The following is a 5,632-nucleotide window of genomic DNA, read 5'->3' on the forward strand; positions in this document are numbered from 1 at the left end:
GGTAGTAAGTGTTTGAGTTGAGATCTGATCTCAGGGCTTACTGATTCAAATTTTACTCATGGTGACATCTAACTCCTACTTTTATTTAAAAGATTTTTCTTTTTGCAAGAGGTCACACAGCTAGGTAGTTATTAAGGGACTGAGGCCAACTCCGGTCCTCCTGACTCTAAGGCCAGTGCTTTATCCACTGTGCCACCCTGCTGCCCCTAAAAGATAAATTTAAAACATTTCTTTGTCTAGATCTCATCTTTATAGCTTCATTTTGATCCTTTTATGCCAAGTGCTTCTCCTTCTGGCTAGTATTATTTTAAAGAACCACTCAAATGAATGCCATTGTAAAACACTTGTATTTGTGATCAATAGATTCTGAGATTATTATGATTACAAGTTTCTCCTGCATATTCATTATTTCACATTAGCTTTTGGTTTAAACTTTAGGCAAGAGATGTCAAAAATTTAGAATGTAGCCCATGGCACTCCCAATTGTTGCCAAATCAGGATAAAAATGTCGATCCTATCTGATGTTAATTTATTGATATATTAATAAAAAGAAATGTATAAACCCATCTGATGTTAATATATTGATGCATTGATAAAAAAGTATAAACATAATGTAGTATTCTAAGTCAATATATAGCCTGCAAAGATCCTTAAGTATGACAAATTCTAATTGAATTTGTCACCAGTGAGCCATACTTCTTGAACTAGAGGTTCTCTATTATAATTGGTTCAAGACACACAATAATTTGAAAACTTGGAAGCACAGAAAAACAGGGTAGCCTTGAAAACAATGAGAAGTATTTGTTACATAGTTTTTATAAAATGGTGTGAAATGCAAATTCATACTTTTATTTTGCATAGTCTTTTAATGATGTGTACAGTGTATGATGTGTTCTCTTTTTTGTCTTTTTGTATTTATATTCATAATGAGTATATTTTTTTAATGACACAATTCTTCCCTGACTATGTAAAATAATTCCTATAGTTCCTGATCACAGAGACACTCCCAGGTCTTAATGAATGTTTTAATGAACAGTTGTAAGAATACTTATTTTTTATGTACATAGCTCTATAAAAAAATTCTGTTGACTAGTAATCAAAATTAAATCCTTTATAGGAATTACAATAATAGATTTTAGAGTTGGAAGGGACATTAGAAGTCAATAAGGGCCATACACTGGCCACAAAAGTCTTGAGTGCTCCTGAACCAGATTAAAATGGAACTGGAAAAGTTTTTACAAAATACTGTGTGTGTGTGTGTGTGTGTGTGTGTGTGTGTGTGTGTGTTTGTGTATATGTGTGTGTGTTTGTGTCTGTGTGTGTGTGTAATACCACATAGATAATATTCACTTGTGATTTTCTAAGTCAATATACAGTCTTTAGATTTCTGTTTGTCTTTTTTGATAACATTGATCTACTTTGATCTCCTTTACCTTAAACATGAGGAAATTATAGCCCTGGCATTTAAAATTACTTATTCAAGATCACACATCTATACACTCTAGCTCTCTCTCTGTCTCTCTCTGTCTCTATATGTATATGTATATATATATATATATAATATATATACACACACATACATATATATGCTTATCTACACACATATGTGTATATGTAATTCATTTTGAAACTACTAACTCACAAGGGATAATATCAATGAATAAATATTAGTGTCTTGAACTGACTACAAGCTATCTGGTATTCCAATTATAAAGTAAGGATATTTTATATATTTTCCATATTTTAATGATAAATTATTCTGTAAACTTATAGCACCTAGTGCTCCCATGTAATTGTAAGGCAGCTGCTTTTTTTGCATTTCTAATGCTTCCCAAAAGATAAGTTCTCAGAAGATGTGAATAGACAAAAAATTACAAACTACATCAAAATAAAAAGAAAAAATTCCAGATCATTAGTAATAAAAAAGTGCAAATAAAAAAATGCTGAGATTTTGTCTTATGCCTATCAGAATGACAAGATTGAAGGTAAAATAATAAATCACTCTATTTAGTAGAAAGGACTATTAGCATAGATTAAGGCTTGAATTATCAGACATGGTCAATATATTGGTCTGTTTTGACTCATTATACCATTTCTTATGACCATCAGCTAAAACAATCTATAGCAGAAGAGGAAAGCAGTCAGCTGTCTGGAAAACTTAACTGTATTGACATAAACTATATATGACAAAAAGGATACTACTTCAAACATTGGCCTTAATTAATTGTAGGCTATAGGATCCTAGAGCTGAAAGACTCTTGGAGATAATCCTGTCTAACCTACTCATTTTATTGATAAGATAACCAATGCACAAAAATGTTAAATGACTTGTTCCTAATTTTATTCATTTTAGGAGAGTCAGTTCTAGAAGCAATGCCCATTGCATGTTGTAATATTACAAAAACTTTCCTTCCTGATATATTAGAATTATAGGTCTGAGTAGTGAGGTAGATTGTCGAGGTGGGATGGGGAGAACTCTAAAATTCATTATTAATTGACTTAGTCATGTTCTGATTTGTTTTTGAAAGTTACATTTAGGTATATACATTTTGTGCTCACTTGCTTTTCCTTCCCTGCTCCTCCACTCCCTTCTCCTTTCTTTCTTTTCTTCCTTCTCCTCTTGTCCTCTCTTTTTTCTTCCTACCCCCCCCTCCTATTTGTTAGACTTCATCTAATAGCCATGAACTGTGGATAAAGAATAAATATGGGTTTTCTGTGCCCTAGGACTATCACCTGACTTATTTATGTCTGACCTGGTACAGCACTGCTGACTTTGGAAAGTTTAATTGAGGCTGGAATTATATGGCATAGCTTTAGGCCACCTGAATTTAAAAGGTGTGACACATGCGGGTGACGCACAAGCACACACACACACACACACACACACACACACACACACACACACACACTACAGTATTAACTTGATGGGTAGTTTATGTGTTTGTGTATTGTCTATATTGTTAAAACAACAGTTTTAGGTGATACAACTGTAATTTTTGGTGACCTGTTTCTTAATATGATGACAAGGTTGACATTTTTAGAGATAGGCATGGTTTCTCATAGAACAATGATTATAAATTATCCTTGAGCTTCCAATAAAGGCAGCTTTTCTTAAACATGGAATTGATTAACTTGTGTGTTAAAGAGAATGGGGAAGAATATATGTATAAACAGGTGCAGCAATTCAGGTTATAAATATTATTTGAAACATTACTTAAGATAGTTAAATCACTTGATAATTTCTGACCATTCTCACTTTAGCTTATAGAAAATTTAAAAGCATAAAAGCAAGCAAAATCTTTCCCAAAGGAGCTATTTGCCAATGACTTTGAAAATTTTTCTAAGTCATCTCAACCAATTAATGACTATATTAATGTAATAAGAAAATGATTTATCTACAATGTTAAATAAAATTCTAAGAATCACTGTTTTGAGAAATAGAAAACTTTGTTAACTCTAATCAAACAGCACTAACAATATATATATATATATATATTTATGAAACCTATTATCATAGGGAGATAATTTTGCCAATGAATAATGAATAATAATGAATAATAACTATCACCTTTAAGTAAAAAGTGAAAAACAAAACAGATAAGGCTAATATAACATATTAGATCCTATGCCAGGTTGTGTGCTTGTGAGTGCATATGCATGTGTGTGTGTGTGTGCATCATCTACTTGTCTCTTACTCTTTTCTAAATGCATATAATTGAATTTGTGTAAGTTAAATATGCATATGATGAAACTCAATTGCAAGCAAAGATGTTAATATGTGAAACATCTGTGATTTCAATATGAGCATTTCTCTCACCAATGCAGATTTAAAACTGTTTATGGCTTGTTATGCAAATCCTAGACATTTTTCCTGAGACAAAGAGAGAGATAAAATCATTCACCTTGGGTCACACGATCTGAGAATGAACTAGAACTCAAATCCAAATTCTATTCATATCTACTATGCAATACTTTCTTTTAATAAGAGTATATAATAAAGCCAAAATCTTATACCAAACCAACAAAACTTCTTTTGGAAAAAAGTTAGGTATTTCATTCATAAATTTGCCAGCAGGTACAAAATTTATAAGTTTTATTGTTTTTCTAAGAGCCATTGACAAATAGGGGAAATACAGAGAGAATTTCTAATTATATTTGAGACTGGAAACATGGAATAATTAGACATATTATTCCTAAAAAATATATATATCCAAATGTGGGGGGAATGAAGAGTGTATAACTAATAATGATTCTAGACTTGTGCAAGATATCCTGTAAGTCTTCATGTAGATTTAAGCTTTAATATATTTACTAGCTTAATAATACACTTTTATAGCTTAATAATAACTGAAACCTAATTAGGTCATCTAATTCAACTTCCTCATTTTACAGATGAGTGAACTGAAGCTCAGAGAGGAATCAGTTTGTAAAGTCATGCACATGATAAGTGATAAAGTCAAGATTAGAACTGAATTCTTCTAACTCAAAAACAACATGTGTCTCCATAAAATTAGTATTTTTTGTTTTGCATTAATATATACAGGAGTGATTTCTTAAAAATGGTAAAATTTTCCAAATGTTCTTTTTTTGTACATGATAGTGTGTCAAAAATATCAGGCCTCAATATATTACAGAGCTCCTTATGCATATTCCCTCGATTTCCAATTCTTTAGCACCACAAAAAGAGCTGTTATGAATATTTTTGTGTATATATTATATATATGTTTTTTCTTTTTGATTTTTTAAAAAATCTCTTTAAGATACAAAGTTATTAGTGTTGCTGTTTAATCAAAGGATTTACATGATTTTAAAGCCCGTTGGGAGTTCCAGATTACTCTAGTGAATGGGTAAATCTGTAGACAACTTTACCAGCACTGCATTAGTGTCTCAATTTTTCCACATTCATTCCAAAATTTGTTATTTTCCATTTTTGTCATATTAGTCAATTTTACATGTGTGAGGTGGTAGCTAAGAATTGATTTAATTTGCATTTCTTTAATCAATATTTATTTAGATTATTTTTCTATAATTGTAGATCACTTTGATTACTTTGTCTGAATATAGTCTGTTCATATCCTTTGACCATTTATCAATTGAATAATGGCTCTCATATATATGCAAATGTGTATGTATATGTATATACATATTTATGTGTATATGTATTATATACACAGACACACACACAAACATATAAGAAGTCTTTATCAGAGAAGCTTCTAAAACTTTTTCCACAGTTATGGTTACTTCTTTCTATTTTTCACTGTTTACTCTATTGTCTCTCCTTTTACCCTGCCATTCTCAAAAGTGTTTTGTTTCTATCTTTTACCTACCCCAATCCATCCTTCTTTCTTTTACTACCGCTTTATTACCATACCCATTCCCTACTAATTTTTTGTAGGATAAGATAATTTTTTTATATGCAACTGAGTATGCATGTTATTCCTTCTTTGATCCAAGTCCTATAAAGGTTCACTAGCTCCCTCACCCTTACCTTCCCATCTTTCCCTTTACTGTAAAAGCTCTCTCATGCCTCTTTTAGTGAAATAATTTATCACGTTCTATTGCATTCCTCTTTTTCACCTCTCAATTTTAATTTTTTTACTAATCATCCTGTCAAATTCAGCTCACACCC

Source organism: Macrotis lagotis, chromosome 4 (genome assembly GCF_037893015.1).
Source record: "Macrotis lagotis isolate mMagLag1 chromosome 4, bilby.v1.9.chrom.fasta, whole genome shotgun sequence".
Taxonomy (NCBI): domain Eukaryota; kingdom Metazoa; phylum Chordata; class Mammalia; order Peramelemorphia; family Peramelidae; genus Macrotis; species Macrotis lagotis.